At 36.3% G+C, this 16,271-nt stretch overlaps 1 long non-coding RNA gene across 1 annotated transcript; it reads left to right on the forward strand.

Moving 5' to 3' along the window:
• Positions 1–11,721: 11,721 nt before the first annotated feature.
• LOC138708621 (uncharacterized) lies at positions 11,722–12,338 on the forward strand. Its single transcript, XR_011334727.1, has 3 exons — positions 11,722–11,946; positions 12,055–12,152; positions 12,258–12,338. It is a non-coding gene; the product is annotated as an uncharacterized lncRNA (long non-coding RNA).
• Positions 12,339–16,271: the final 3,933 nt, after the last annotated feature.

Genomic DNA, 16,271 nt, shown 5'->3' on the forward strand with positions numbered 1-16,271 from the left:
AGAAAAAACACATTTAATATAAATTGACAGTCAGAGAGAAGCCAGTGACAGTCAATAAAAACACGAATATAGTCGACAAAAATACAAGATAAAAAATACAAAAATACACACATTTGTTAATATTATATATCATGAATATTTTTTTTAAAGCTTCAATTTTAAAATATTTAAAATTTGGAAAATGGTTTGTAATTTTATTATAAACTCTTGGGCCGAAAGTAGCACCATGTTTAGGAGGTGCACTTGAATCAAATATTAATTTGAAATTAAAATGGAGACAAATGTTTTCTGCAATACAGATTGATGGATCAGTTTTTATCTTTCAGAGCTATAGCTCCGATAAAGAAATGGAAATTCATATTCGCAATATAGTCCTTTTCTGTACCACAAAACGCACGCTTCCAAAGGTTATCTGGAGGTTTTATAAAGGGAGATATTCATGCAGTTGGCATGGGAGCGCTGGTCCGTGGTGTTCGCACACTGTAGCAAGCAACATGGTTATAATGCGCAACAATTAACCAGGCTGGCCGGAGGGCAAGTTGAAACATTCCAGTCCTGATGAGTTTGTGTGTGTGCCCCGTCGCCCGGGAGTTAATATTTATGACACATTAATAATTATTTGCATAGTTTTGCATTACAGAAAAAATAATTATGGGCCGAGCCGTGAAACAAGCGTCATTATCAAAACTGGATCCATGTCAAACAGCTTTCTGTCCTTTTATGCGTTAGTCCGAGTTTAAAACTGTTTCTGCTTTAGGGTGCTTTGCCTCGCAATTTCTCTTTAACTAGCTGAACGTTTAATAGGATGTCTGCCTCCGATACGATTTAGTAATAACAACTTACAAAAGGAACCACTTCGCCAGTTGCAAAAAAGGACTGATGTTTATTTATTAACACATGAACAGATATCTTGGGCTACCTCTAACATCTGAAATTCAGAAAGGCGAAGTCCCTGCGTGTTCATTAATAAATTAATCTAATTTCCTAAATTAAAGAGTGGGTTATTTTACGACGCTTTATCAACTGCTATGATATCTAGCGTCTGAATGAGATGAAAATGATGCTATTGAGGAAATTCCAGGGTCCAACTCCGAAAGTTACCCAGCATTTGCTCTTAAAGTGTCGAAAAAAAACTGGATATAACCTCAACTAGATAATTTGTCCCAACTAGGATTTAAAGTCAGACCCGCTAGTTTCACAGTCAGACGTGATAACCGTTACTCAATGGCGGTGGGCTACATAATAGAATTATTTTATTATTTTATTCTGTCATTACGCAGACTATGCACTGTGTTTATAGAAAATTTTGTAAACGTCTTAGCCTTCGCCTTCTGTAATTTTATTTATTTAGTCCATGTTATATGTATGTTCGTTAATTAATTAATTTACATATTTACGCTTATTTAGTATTATGTGGTCTTTTCGCGACAGGAAATGACTTCTGAAGACAGTCAGGCATTCAGTCGCCATAAGTTATGAATGAAAATCTGAATAAACAATAGGCGACGTTCAGTAGCCTATTAGGAGGCATCCCCTTCATAGGGCTTATCTGATTATGGATTGACACTTAAGTACTCTTCCACACCTGTGGAGTAACGGTTAGCTCGTCTGGCTGCGAAACCAGGTGGCCCGGATTCGATTCCCGGTTGGGGCAAGTTACCGGGCAATATCAAGCTCCGCAACAAAAATTTAAACCAAGCTCCGTAACAAAAAGGAAAACCGTTAACCTTGTATGAGAGTGCGCAACTATCTCCCCTTATCAGTTACCCCCACTCTTTAACATCAATACTAAGCACATTCCTTTCACACTAGAGTAAACAAATTATTAATGTCAGTTTTGTGTGCTCTGTTCTAGACTTGGGACTGGCAGCATATGTCTTTATGTCGAGCAATGCTGGCGGTTTAAAAATTGCTTAGCCTACTGCTGATGTTAAAAACAATCAGGACACAATCTATCGTAGGTCTATGAAAACGTCCTTCCTTACTTTTTGTAATGATATAAGCTATAAGTACTGTAGCCTTGTTATAAGCTTGCTGTTGTAATTCTTATAGATATTGTTTTCTATTTCCATATTTGAGATTACAATTTGGTTTTTAAGTGCTATCGCTTTTCATTTTAACACCAACATCTACCTGTACAGCTCGAAGAGCTTGAATACATATAAATATATTCGAATGTGGACTAATAAAATGCTCTTAAAATGTGTATGGAAGGATTCACACGTATTTGTGTTGCTGTCGCTATCTAAAGATTCTGATGCCCATAATGAGGGAGGAAATGCTGAATTTGTGGGGCTGAACAGATTTCTCTCCTGATTAATTCTGGAGGTCAGTCGAACAAGTCTTCTTCACTGGCTTTGCGTTTCTCGGCATTTGTAATCATCTGACGGTGTACAGTTACATCTCTTTCATGGTTGTGGTTTCATTCTGTATTTAACAGAATGTCACCTTCAATATTTGTCACTATTTTGGCATTACACAATTTCGTTATGCCAACTGTGGAGGAGGAACTGTGCCATAACTTTGCGCGGAGTAATCAGTGCTGCGCGCGCACACGGAAAATAGTATCCGAGCTATCACAATAGGGGAGGGGAAAATGGTGGGGGTAGTTGTTTTGACCGCGAAGCATATTTGCGGAGTTTGAATTTATATATTTGCGGAGCTTGATAACACCGAAGTTACCTGGTTGAGGTTTTTTCCGGGGTTTTCCCTCAACCTAATATGAACAAATGCTGGGTAACTTTCGGTGTTGGACCCCGGACTCATTTCACCGGCATTATTACCTTCATCTCATTCAGACGCTAAATAACCAAAGATGTTGATAAAGCGTCGTAAAATAACCTAAGCTACTTAAGTACTCGCGAACTATTTTGTAACATTAGTACTCGCGTGGGGGTCAAAGTGACCCCGAAGCAAAAATACGAATTAAAATATAAAATTCATAGTTCCACGTAAACTTTCTAGCTCATATGGGTTATTACTTGCTACAATGTTCTTAATCTTAAGTAATAATTTGCATATATAAACACCACAAAGGGAACACTGTAATATTTCAGGACTGATTTGTAACATTAGTACTCGCGTGGGGGTTAGAGCGATCCCCAATTAAAAACACGAATTAAAATATGAAATATACTGGTTCTATGTAAATCTTCTAGCTCATATGCATCATTACTCGCCATAATCTTCTAGAGTAAGGGATTTCACGTATAGAATCACAAAAATAACACTATACTACTTGTGGACTAATTTATGACATTAGTAGTCGCATGAGGGTCAACAGAACCCCCAGCCTAGAAAATTGAAATTAATGCAAGAAATGACAGTAATAAACTGAAAGTTATCTTGTACAGTAGTCGTATTGCCGACACCCTTTCAGGAAGGTACTGATAAGCTGGGCAATATAGACAACAGCGTAAAAGTAATACAAACCAACATATAACACTGAAGGTAAACATGACCCCCACGCGACTGTTTATATGTTAATGCCTTCAAAGAGACTGGCCACAGGGAAATACTTTATGTTAATACATAATTGTCAGACAACTTCAGTACCGTTTTGCCAATGACTGAGTTATATAATTTTTTCTAATTTTCAAAAGCATTTCTTTTGTTTCTGAAATCTTGATTGTGGAAGAGGAAGACAAGGAGCTAAACATTATTTTTATAGAAAAAATATTCTCATTCTCATTTTAAATCTATAACTGTTGTAAATAAAACTCCGAAATTGTACGGCCGTGTGTTGAAATCGCGCTTGTGCTTATCATGTACATGGCTGGACATTTTTCGGTATTTTCTCCAGCTATAAAGCTAATAATCCAACTCATCTCTCCAGAACACCATCTCGCTAAGACCAAATGCTACGATGTTGGATAACTGCTTATTTCTCACAACATCATAAATAAATGTTGAAAATCTGTAAACCGTTACTTAGCTTTAAGTTTTCTGAAATGAATTGCCTCCTATAAGGCATGTTCCGATTTGAAAAGCAAGAACTATGCTCTATAGATCATACCCATAACCATTATCAGCTTGATTTCAATGACTGAGTCATCCACATCCCAGTGAGTGTTATGACCCAAATTAAACCTAGCATAAAGAGCGGAATTTCTTCGTTATGTATTCATAATGACGGCATAAGAAATGAATATTCAATCTCTTTACAGAGATAAGCCCCATAGAGTGAATCGGAGGAAGATGCCTTACGTTTTTTTTTTTGATTGAAAATTTCAGATACTGTTCATTTAGTTTTGAATTTCATATTGAAATATCAAAGTCTGGAAGGCATTTGAAACTAAATATTGCTACGAAACAGAAAACATTAATTACCTTGTTTATAGACACAGATTTTCTTCTTGCCTGCACTGTAGGCATCTTTTCGCGATAGTCGGGTAAGTTGGCAAATGCAATTAACACGTTTACTGTTACCCACGCGAGTTGTGTGGATATAAAGGGAAATGTTGAGACGGTGTCGGGTGGAGTTCCCGGGTAGCTCAGTTGGCAGAGCGCTGGTACGTTCAACCAGAGGTCCCGGGATCGATACCCGGCCCCGGAACAATTTTTCCCTTGAAATTATTCAAATCTGCTTCACAGAAAGCTTTACCTGAAAGACTAGATTTGGATATTTACTGTTATATATATATATATATATATATATATATATATATATTACCTGAACTTGGTTTTATATATGTATATAACAAAAATAAATTATTCTGAAGCTCATGAACTTTTCTCACTACTTAGCAACACAGTTTATTGCACAGATTTTATTGCCGTGTGCCAAATTCGTGAAATCGCTTCTTGCACACAATGAATTCAATTAGTACATTTTTTTATCATCATTCTTTTTAGGTGGCGTTTAAGGGTAAGAAAAGGAATCACGTATGCTTGCGATGCTCTAAAACAGTTCATGTCACCTGTTCTAACATGTTCCATCGCAAGTTGAAGAGTGTTCTCCATCCACTGACTTCTATCAGAGTACCTTACGTAACGTTTACGCATTCCCTGCAATAAAACAAAAAATAAAACTCTTGCAACAAGTTGCCATCTTACCCCGAAACAAGTGAGCATCTTCTCCAAGTATCGGGGTAAGATGTCTAGTGCTGTGACGCAGTCTAAGATGGCGGAACAAGATCGTTGGTTGTTAACTTTAGAATCTTTACTACAATATTCATTACAAAGGATGTATTAAAATTTTAACATATCTTTGCAATAGTTTTATAACAGAAAAATGAACTGTTTTCTTGCTTTCCTACTTTTCACAACAAGAACACGTGGTAAAATGAGTTATCGTCCACTCTACAGACATTTAACTGTCTCAGTGATCGTGAAGATATGCGCGTGTCGTTCTCTCGGAAGAATGTGAAACTACAAAGAAATAAGCATCTTCCCCCGATAGTCATCTCCCTCCGAGTCACTCTATATTGAACTGTTTTTCAAACAATAACAGTGATACAAAATATTATAAATTCTGAGTATGTTGTGGCTAAGTGCATATTTTATAACATATTATGCAGTGGCGTGTGGTGGTATTTTATACTGGGTAAGCAGTAAGCATCGAGAAAATAAAACATTACGGTACATATAAGAGTAGAGTGATAAGTGCAAGTTTAGCACAAAATGGAATGTACCTAATCTTAATAATAATAATAATAATAATTATTATTATTATTATTATTATTATTATTATTATTATTATTATTATTATTATTATTATTATTATAAAACAAGTGAAATTTCTCCTATAGAGGCACTTGTAGCAGGAATTGATAGAATAACGGTGGGTTTACACGTGCATGGATTCATTGGCGCCAGTAGCTATTGGCGAGCAAGTAAAATCAACGTTCACGTGCAAACCTTTACTGGCGTGCAAGTTTAGACACTGCATGCAATGTTTCGGAAAGTTAGTGGCATTCTAACTTTTCAATGCTTCAGTGGCGACGCATGCGCAAGCGGACATTTCTGTTGCACGTATAAACATGAAGTTTCTCATCGGCAAGCCAGTATCGTACAGTACATAGTCCGCTGATATCTTTGCATCAAGTTTTATAAATTTGATTTATAAGAATGAGTAAGTGGAATTCTGAGATAGTCACAGAGTTTATTTACGTATATGAAAAACACCAGTGTTTGTGGGATCTGAACTTTAATTTTTATATAAAAAAATAGAGATGTCAGAATAGAGGTTTACGAAAACATGGCAAGGACAATGAAAATTGATGTATTGGGAATTCCCTAGGTGAAAGCAAAAATAAAATTCATACGAAATGCATACACTCCGGAGGTAAGGAAAGTAACGAGAAGCAGGAAATCTGACGGTGGTTCAAATGACTTCAACAAACATAAAGTAGCATGGTTTCCAGTTGCTGACAGAATTTTGTACCAAGTGGTGGAAATAAGGGAAAGATAGTCTTTAGAAATTTTGAGAACTTTGTATAAAAACACTACAGTCTTAATTTATATACAATTTAAGACCGCAATTCAAAAGGGGCTAAGTGCCATCTACTGAGAAATGAGATTTTGACGTGTGTGTGCTTGCTATTTACCTATGAAAATACTACACTCATTCATTTATTCATAGTTTTCTATTTAAGGTAGGTCTTTCACTGCAAACCCAGCAATCTACAGTCTTCCCTATTTTCAGGCTTCCTCTTAATCTCCGCATATGATCCATATATTTTAATGATGTCTATCACGTGATATCTTCTTCTGTCCCTAACTATTCTCCCGTTCACCATTCCTTCCGGTCCATTCTTCAGTACGCAGTTTCTTGTTACGCAGTGGCAAGGCCAAATTCTTTTTCTCTTCCTCATCAATTTCAGGATAATACTTTCGTCACACACTCCATCCTTCTCCATATTCAAAGGTTTCCGGCCGTTTCTCTTCACTTCGTCGTAATGACCACGTTTCTGCCCCATATAATGCCACACTCCACACAAAGCACTTCACTAGTGTCTTCCCTACTTCTTTTTCCTGAGGTCAGCAGAAGATACTCAGTTTTCTGTTAAAAGCATCCTTTGCCTTTTGACTTCTTGGCAGCACCTCATGCTACTACTTATAGTACATCTCAAGTATTTTAAGCTGTCCGTTTGTTGTACTTAGTGCAGTGAAGATGATGTCTGAACTTCTGGCTATAACTTTGATATTGTAACATACACTTTGGAACAGAATACAAATATTAATCATAACGAAATAATAATAATAATAATAATAATAATAATAATAATAATAATAATAATAATAATAATAATAATAATAATAATAATAATAATAATAAATTTATTTATTCTGGTCGTGTTAAGGCCCTTCCACGCCACCAGATATATGTATAAATACAGCGTAAAAACGAAAGTTTATAATGAAGCAAAATAATTTCAAGATGCTAAATATGCCAATATAATTTCCGATTTCAATTTTGGAAGTAAAGCATCTCTCATGTCGGTAGCAAACTTTTGAATCTAATGATACTACTAGATGTTGTAATGGTCTAAGCATCCTGCTTAGGAGTCGCATTATAGAATGCGCGCTGGTTCGGATCCTCATGGGGGGAGAAATTTTCCCATGAAATTTCGGTCAATGAATGGGACCGGTGCCCACCCATCATCGTGATGCACTTTAGGAGTTACGATAGGTAGCGAAATCTGGCTGCGAAAGGCCGTTATAACGGCTGGGAGATTGTCGTGCTAACCACATACCTCCATTCTTGTTGGATGATCGTCCACCTCTGCTTCGGTATGTGAACGTGATGCCAGCAGCTGGTTTTTGGTCTGGGCCCTTCATGGGTTGTGTCGCCACGGATTATTATTATTATTATTATTATTATTATTATTATTATTATTATTATTACATATTGTAGTAGATAATCAGAATTGTCTGTTGTCATCTCTAACATCAGTAGGTATCTAATTCTTTTAGAATTCTCGCAGTTGTGTCTAAATTTTCTCTCCGAACAATCCACTTTTTCACCCATAATATGCTATCTTCTTTTATGTCTTTTCTTTATTCCAACTTAGAAATCATCTCCTCAACCAACAAAGTTACGACTATTAGGCAAGCGCTATGAACAAGTTCAACTTCACTTGAAATGTTATGCCATCGTGCACCATTCAGGTAGCAGCCTCACTTGAAAATGGCACTGGCGAGGCAAAACAAAGAAACTCGTGTAAACCTAATGGCGCAAAAGTAGGCCTACGACTGGCGTGTTAACTGGCGCCAGTATATCCATGCACGTGTAAACCCACCATTAGTTCACAAAGTTTTACTACATTTCTTAATGCTTCATTTAGATGGTTTGATTTGATGAAAACTAACAGTTCATTAACATTTTTTTACGCAGGTCTTCGGAAACATGTGTGACAGTTTATTGGGATAGAAGACCAGGAAAGTCAAACATGTTAGGATAACTATCTTTAAGGGAATCGAAACCGATCTCGGGAACAGGAAACATCCTTTTATTCTGATCTGAATTAATGAGATTAATGAGTTCAAAGAAGCGTAGGGAATCGAGATTGCTGAGCTGTTGTAAAATAAAATTGTATCAATAATCTAACAAAACAGGTATTTATAGTAGGCCTATGTCTTAATAAGTTATCAAGTACTATATTTAATCTTGCTCTTTCTTTGTCTAGTTCACTTACATCCCATCTTAATTCTATCGCGCCCTATATTTCTTAAAGGTTCTCACATCTTGTTTAAAGTTCTATTTCCAGCTCTTTGACTTCATTTAAAAATAACCGATATGACGAGACTTTGTTTGCAATATAGAGAACTAAACTTCAGTCAGAGGGAAAATATTTCCAAATAATGTCAACATAAGATATAAGTTAAAGTCCTGCAACTAAACTAAAAATTCACGGCTAGAAAAAACAAAGCCTCGTGATCTTAGTTTTCATCAGGATCATTTTCTCAAATTATGAGATTAGCTGGTCGCGGTATTCCGAAATTCTTCCTACTAATCGTAAAAAACGGTTGTCAATCCATTTAAAGTTAAAAAGAATACTCTGCAGTCTTTGATATTAGAAGCCGACTGTGACAATATTAAGTTTAGTTCAAAGACGTTATATAGTATGGTATTCAATATAGTTTCCCTTATTTGAAGAATATCTGCCCTCGTTGTGAACTCTGAAAGCTTGTTCTTGTTTCCCAAAAACAAACAATATCGATAAAACGTTTTATAATGACTCTGTTTCCGCTAAAAAGTTCATTATGCTTTTGGTCACTCACTTGTTTTTGGTTATCAGTAGACTTCGTGGAATTGTCACGAGAATCGCAAAGTTTACTGCGCACGCGGTATAGACTGTATGATAAGGGGGCGTGCAACGGTTAGAGTATGCCTCTGATGTAAACACTGAGCAGTATACTGCGGTTACAATAAAATCTGTATCCTGCATTCAAGAAATATAATGAATGATCATTGAAGTAGGAAATGTCTAAATATATAAATACACATTATTTTATAGTGAGATATATTAACTCTTAAAATTTAATGTAAAATACATCATCCTTGAATATGTGCATTGCAGTGAAGAGTTACGTACATTTTGAGCGACTGCAAAGTAATCTTCTCCGATGGTTACTTAAAAAGATTTTATTTTGGGAAAATGTACGTTCAACATCACACGATGTAATGCGTACATATTTGAAGAACGGAAAGTCACTACTTTTTAGTACACCAACTTCAGATGACTTGTGACCTGATGGTACATCATTTATAATACGAAGTTGTGAATAGGGAGAATTTTTAGCAATAATGTTTCTAAACTTACATTTCACTTTTTCTGAAATTAGTGAATTGTTATTTTGGATAACGGTTTGTGATACTTTATCCACTATATTAAGGACTTCTGAGAGTTGTAGTTTAGACGATTCTAACAGGATGATGCTTTTGGACACGATTTTAAAATTAGAATCAATGAACAAAATATCTTCCAATAGCTGTTCAGAAGACAATGATTTTACAGCTGCAACAGCGGAACTGTCTGTGCTATCCAATGCATCAATTATCTCCATTATTTTGCCGTAATGATCTGCATAATAATTAACAGCATCCAACCACGTTTCCCAATGGATCAAGACTGGCTGCGGGGGTAAGGGTATTCCAGGGGCAATTATTTGGAACAGCGACACTCTCATTGTAGTATGTTTGATTGAATTCTTGTCTGCACTGAACATATGTTAAGCTTTGACTATTCCAACCACAGTAATGCAAAAACAAGTGCTTACATAGGTATACATTAGCTGTAGCTGCTCTATCTATTTGGACCGGTCACAACTCTTAACATGAACTGCTTATACTACGATACCGGGCGGTCGCTCACCTCCTCTATACTACCATATATCGGCAACCTGATTGCATGCTGCGTGTGGCAATTCAACGAAGTGTAGTTATCAGTCATGTGATATATCCTAGATATTACTCGACTGAGGCCGGTGGAGTCCTGCAGGCCGGATCACCACTTGTACTGCTCCTGCATTCGTATAGCTTCTTCGCGATAGTTCACATTACGCTCGCGGCTTTTTTTTCCCCCCATATTATTGGATGCAGGTGATTCTGAGTAAGAGAGTGCTTTTTATAGCCTTGCACACGTTGTTCATATTATATTCTTTGAAAAAAGAAGGCAGGTCCAGCAGTATAATTTTTGAACTGAAGAAAACCAGTCATTTTTGTCATGTAAATTAGAATTAAAATGTCTTAAGCAAGTTTTAACTTTGTTGCAAATATCTAATTCAGGAATTGTACGATCTTTCTGCATAATTAATTGTTTGTTTTCAAACGACCGAGAAGAAAAATTACACCGAGGAAGATCACATATTACACAGTCACATTTACTTGGAGGTCCTGTATCCCTCCCCATTTCGAACAATCAACGCTGTCACTACAATAATCAGTTCATGCAATTGCATACCTCAGCCCCCTACTACAGCACCGTAGTTCACTGTAACACTAGTTCAGTTTATCACTAAATAAGAAAAAAATCTGTTACAAACACTTACGAAACAAAGCATATGATGTTAATCATAAATATTTTTGCAAAAGAAAACATTCTTCATTTCGGATAGGGCGTGGATTCAACCTCATAATCCGAACAAGGTCTTCTTTACGCGCCAAAGAAAAGCAGTTCAAAGCATAGGGCCGATTGCAGAAACGATGACCGATTTTAAGTCTTAGACACTGTTTAACTAAACAACGTCTAAGTTACGTACGAATTTCCGTTGCTTAAACAATGTTCAGCCGGTGTTTAGTAAGATACCGTTTTAGTTGCGGTTTTAGCTGGGTAGGAGAAGTGTGGAGTATCTTGCATTTAGATTCTTTGCCGATTAACAATGGCGGAGCCAATGGAAACGTTTCATTAACGCGGGAGCCAAATGAAAATCAGCTGATTCACAACAGGCATAATGGCGAAACGTGTTTCGAACTTTTCTAAGGAAGAAAAGACCGTGTTGTCAGACATAATAAGAAATTATGATGTTATAGAAAATAAATCCTACAACAGTGAAACTTTGGAGAAGAAGAAGGCGGCGTGGAGGAAAATAACAGATGTTTTTAACAGCAGTTTTCCTCAGAACCCGCCACGTGATACAAATACGTTAATGGGTAAGTTAAAAGTAATTTTGCTATTTTATTCACAAAAATAACAGTTACACCTTTCAATGTGAAATATTTAAACGTGAGAAATAAACTTTAAATGCAAAAAATTAACTCTTAAGTGAACAGGTGTGTACTAAATTACGTCCGGTATATTCACAGGCCTATGGCGTCGATTAAAGCCGCAAGCCAAATGCAGCTTGGACAAAAAAAGTAACATCAACAAAGGAACAGGAGGTGGACCTCCAGGAAGCCCGATTACCACTATAGAAGAAAACGTAATAGCGGTATTGGGTGATTCCGCCGAACCACTAGAAAACCCCTACGACGATGAGGGAGGATATGCTGAAGAGATACCGGTACGTGAAATGTATACTATACACAATCCTATATATTCTTGGTGTCTTATAATAGTAGAAAAAAATATATGGCATGACGTGCGTTTTATTTGTTCCCTGTGAAAACAGATTCCTATGGAAGAAACACTGACATTGGATGTTCCCGTACTCTGTTTACCCGAACTGAACGACACCGCAGGCGTGAATCCTTCACCTCAAACTCCACTGTAAGCAACAATCAGCAGTAGTGAATTGTGTTGTCTACTGGATGCATAGTACAGTATTAGTCGTTTTTTTTCTCTGTACTTAATCCATATTTTGTGAATTTCCAGAGTAAAGTCCAATAAAAGGAGGAGCCAGGAAGTGGACGAGGCAGATGAAATGATGAGAGAAATTCGCGCTAAACAGCTGCGGGTGTTAGAATTACAAAAAAGGAAGGCGCTATTGGAAATTTATTTAGTTGAAAAAGAAATTTTAAAGAAAGTGTATGAACTACTTGAATGGCACACACAGAATTAGTCAACCACAAGTTAAAGTGTCTGATAAATATGTACGAGTATGTTACTATAAATATTTAAAGTGCTGTGTTTTTTTTTTTTTTTTTAGTTGTGAGTAGCCATGTAATTCTATCTTGTGAAATGGTTATCGATTATCAGCTGACGCCATCTGTTCCCTGTCATGTCATCATCTGCTGGTGGATCAACTTGTACGTCATCATTTGGTATCTCTCCTTCAAGGTCAAGTTCACCGTGCTACACAGCCAGGTTATATAGCACAGCGGTCGTAACGATGATTTTCAGAGTTTTCTGTAGCTTTGTTCGCAAACCAAATGCAAGGCAGGGAAATCTCTTTTTCCATATACCAAAAGTTCTTTCCACTACGTTCCTGGCCAATACATGAGCTCGATTATAACGCCTGTCAGCTGCATTTCTTGGGTTGAGAATCGGCGTAAGTAGATATTTCTTGCATGCATAACCAGAATCCCCCAAAAGATGTCCTCTAATAGCTCCTCTTTCCAAGCGGTCATTGATAGTGGAATTCCGAAATATTCTACTATCATGCGTTGAGCCAGGCCAGCGAGCAACAATGCTCCTGATTTTCACCTTTGCGTCACATATCACCTGCAATCAAATGAAAATGTTTCTATATCATATTGTTATCTAACGTCTATGTACGGAAATTGATATTTTTGATAGAAATATTGTCACTAGGATGAGTGGTGAGGCAACAAATTACTTTTAGGAACACTTGTCGTTACTTACTTGGCAGTTAATGGAATAGAATCCCTTCCGGTTTGTGTACACAACAGCTCTCTCACGATTGAGACAGGTTATTCTAATATGAGTGCAGTCAATGACACCTATTATTCCCGGGAAATTATCTCTAGAAAGAACGAAATAAATAATATAATCACGTTCTTAACGAATATAGGTTAGTAATGAAATGAGTTATAGTAATAAGTTACGGCTTACTTGGAAAGGACAGCGAAATCATTCTTAATGAAAGGGAGTTCGTCATCGTGAGGGAAATTGATTACTCTTAACCTCAAACTGTTGATAGCAGTCAGAACACGATCTATTGTCCTGCACACGGTCGATGCACTGACATTCACAGTAACACCATTCACAGCATAAAATGCACCAGTTGCCAAGAACCGTAACGTCAAAAGAAGCTGCAGTGTTATAGGTAATGGACAACCTCTCGTGTCATGCTCAAGTAAATGTCCGATATCGCGCAGCAGGTCCCTTGCAGTTTCCTTTGAGAAGCGAAAGCTTGCTTTAAATTTTGGGTCTCCATATGTCTCAAAAGGGTTACTACGAGCAAAAGATTGCGACTTAGAGGAGGCCGTCGAAGTAGAAATAAATATCTCCGGAACCGTCTCAACACACCAATATAATTAACGTGCTCCATTGAATTTACACTGATACACTCGTTCCTTGTGTGAGATTGAGGTTAAACAGTGTTCTAGACGGTGTTTAAACATCGACTGCTAAACATCAGTTTTAGATATCGTCTACTATTAAACATTGTCTTCGCAACGTGGCAGCCATATTTAGGCGTTGTTTAACCTTAAACATTGTCTAAATATTGTTTCTGCAATCGACCCATTGCTTTCTGCTCACAAACAACAAAATAGCATGGGAGCTTGGAAAGGGAGAGCGAGGTGAATGAGACTCTGTTTCGGTAGGGATTTTTCGGCGAGATGCGCAGCGATAGATGATGGTGATAATACTAAGGAATACCGTAGGTACAAACATATGGCATGGACATTGAACCAATGGAGGACACTCACTGCAAACTGGATAGCAAAAATTACTTCTTTCATATTATAATATTGTATCAATTCACTAGATATCCTGTACAAAATAATACGTTCATTTCATCATTTTCTTTCTCATAAATTCAGGGTATGCACTGCTTATATTGCTTCTATGGAATACACGCCACTTATATTATGTGCCATTAATGTGCATACTACACATACACAGCAGTCCCAGAAGTTTACTATCACAACTTCAAGTAACTTGATTATTTTGTATCTGTAAAATTGTAAAATAGGCAGACATACAGATGATGCGCCGAAAATATAATTTTCAGTTTGGCGAGCTTAAAAATCACGCTTTTTATACAAATTCATATGAACTAATATAATCGGGAAGAATGTTTACACAAATGAATTACAAAGAAAATTTATTGTTTAATATACACTATTCTATGTATGAAAATCTTAGTATTAAAAGAAATAAGCTTATTAAAGTGTAGCTAGGAAACCTAGAGCGTATTATTCTAAATTGAATTGAGTACTAGAACAGAGGCCCGCATGGTAGACTCAGTTTTAAAATTTTGGTTTCGGAACTTGTTATAAGTCCAAAACCTTGAATGCACAAAACGAAACTATCTGCCAAAGAAAAATTTAAATACATCATTTTCTTTGTTAAAAAGCAGTTGCACTATTTTAAAGACATGTTATTTTCTGTCTGTAGAATAATACACCTAACATAACATTGACAAGTATCAGCCTTATTATTTCACTATGTTAAAATGATGGTGTATTACATTTTTGTTTTACATAATTTTTCACTTCATATATTATTGCAGTGAATAACAAACCACATTTTCAAATTTTCAAAGGAAAATGATTGCCTCTTGCTAGAAAACACAGCCTTACATCTAAAAAAACTTCGTTCCACTTCTGCAGAAACAGTGAAGACATATTTGAAATATTTTACACAAGAATTACCTATCTAAAAGTCTGTATCATTATTACAAATTTCCTCATTTGGAATTGTTACAAATTTTACATAAAGCTAAATATCCATAATGTATATCCAGTATTTTTTCATCTTGTTTGCAACATGATAACAATGATAAAACACTGCAATTACCATATGTATGCTGACGACTTGCAAATTTATTTGCATTTCCACCCTGACGAGACTAGTGACGCAGTAAATAAAATAAACGAAGACTTAAATTCGATTTCACTGTGGGCACACAAATTTGGATTAAGGTTAAATCCAGAGAAATCGCAAGCAATCGTAATGGGACATAATCGTCTACGAAGTACTCTTGATAGTGGTACTATGCCACATATAACATTGAATGGGATTATTGTTAAATACAGTGAAACAGTTAAAAATCTTGGCATTTTTATGGATAGCGATCTAAATTGGAACACTCAAGTAACACACACTTGCAAAAAAATATTTTCTCAACTTCACTCTTTGTTTCATATGAAAGAATTTCTACCACTTAGTCTAAAAAAGAATCTTATTCAGACGCTTGTAATGACCCATTTTGATTACTGCGATTCCTTACTACCTAATGTAAGTTCACTCTTAGCTGAGAGACTACAACGTGTTCATAATGTGTGCATACGATTCATCTGCAATACTCGTAAATTTGACCATATAACACCTTCCCTCCAGTTACTTTCATGGGTGCGTCTGAAGGAACGAAGAACAATACATTCACTGTCTCTTCTATTTAGAATCGTGCATACTTCTACTCCGAATTATCTCTTATCACACTTTCAATTTCTTACAACTCTTCGAAACCGGCATCAAGCACTTCTTTCTATCCCTCATCATAGGACGTCTCTATACTCATCCTCCTACACTGTAGAAATACCACGTCTCTGGAATTCGTTACCTAGTGATGTCAGGGACTGCCGGACTTTATCACAATTCAAAATTAAATTGGAAAATTTTGTCTTGTTTAATGCTTTTTAGATATTGCTAGAAGTGTTGATTTTGTTTTTTACTCTAGATTAAAATCGCAAGTTTCTTGTTTATGTTAGTTAATTAGGATACAATTAATTATACTTAATCACTCATTTAAAGTTT

The sequence above is a fragment of the Periplaneta americana genome, chromosome 11, assembly GCF_040183065.1.
Source record: "Periplaneta americana isolate PAMFEO1 chromosome 11, P.americana_PAMFEO1_priV1, whole genome shotgun sequence".
Lineage (NCBI taxonomy): Eukaryota > Metazoa > Arthropoda > Insecta > Blattodea > Blattidae > Periplaneta > Periplaneta americana.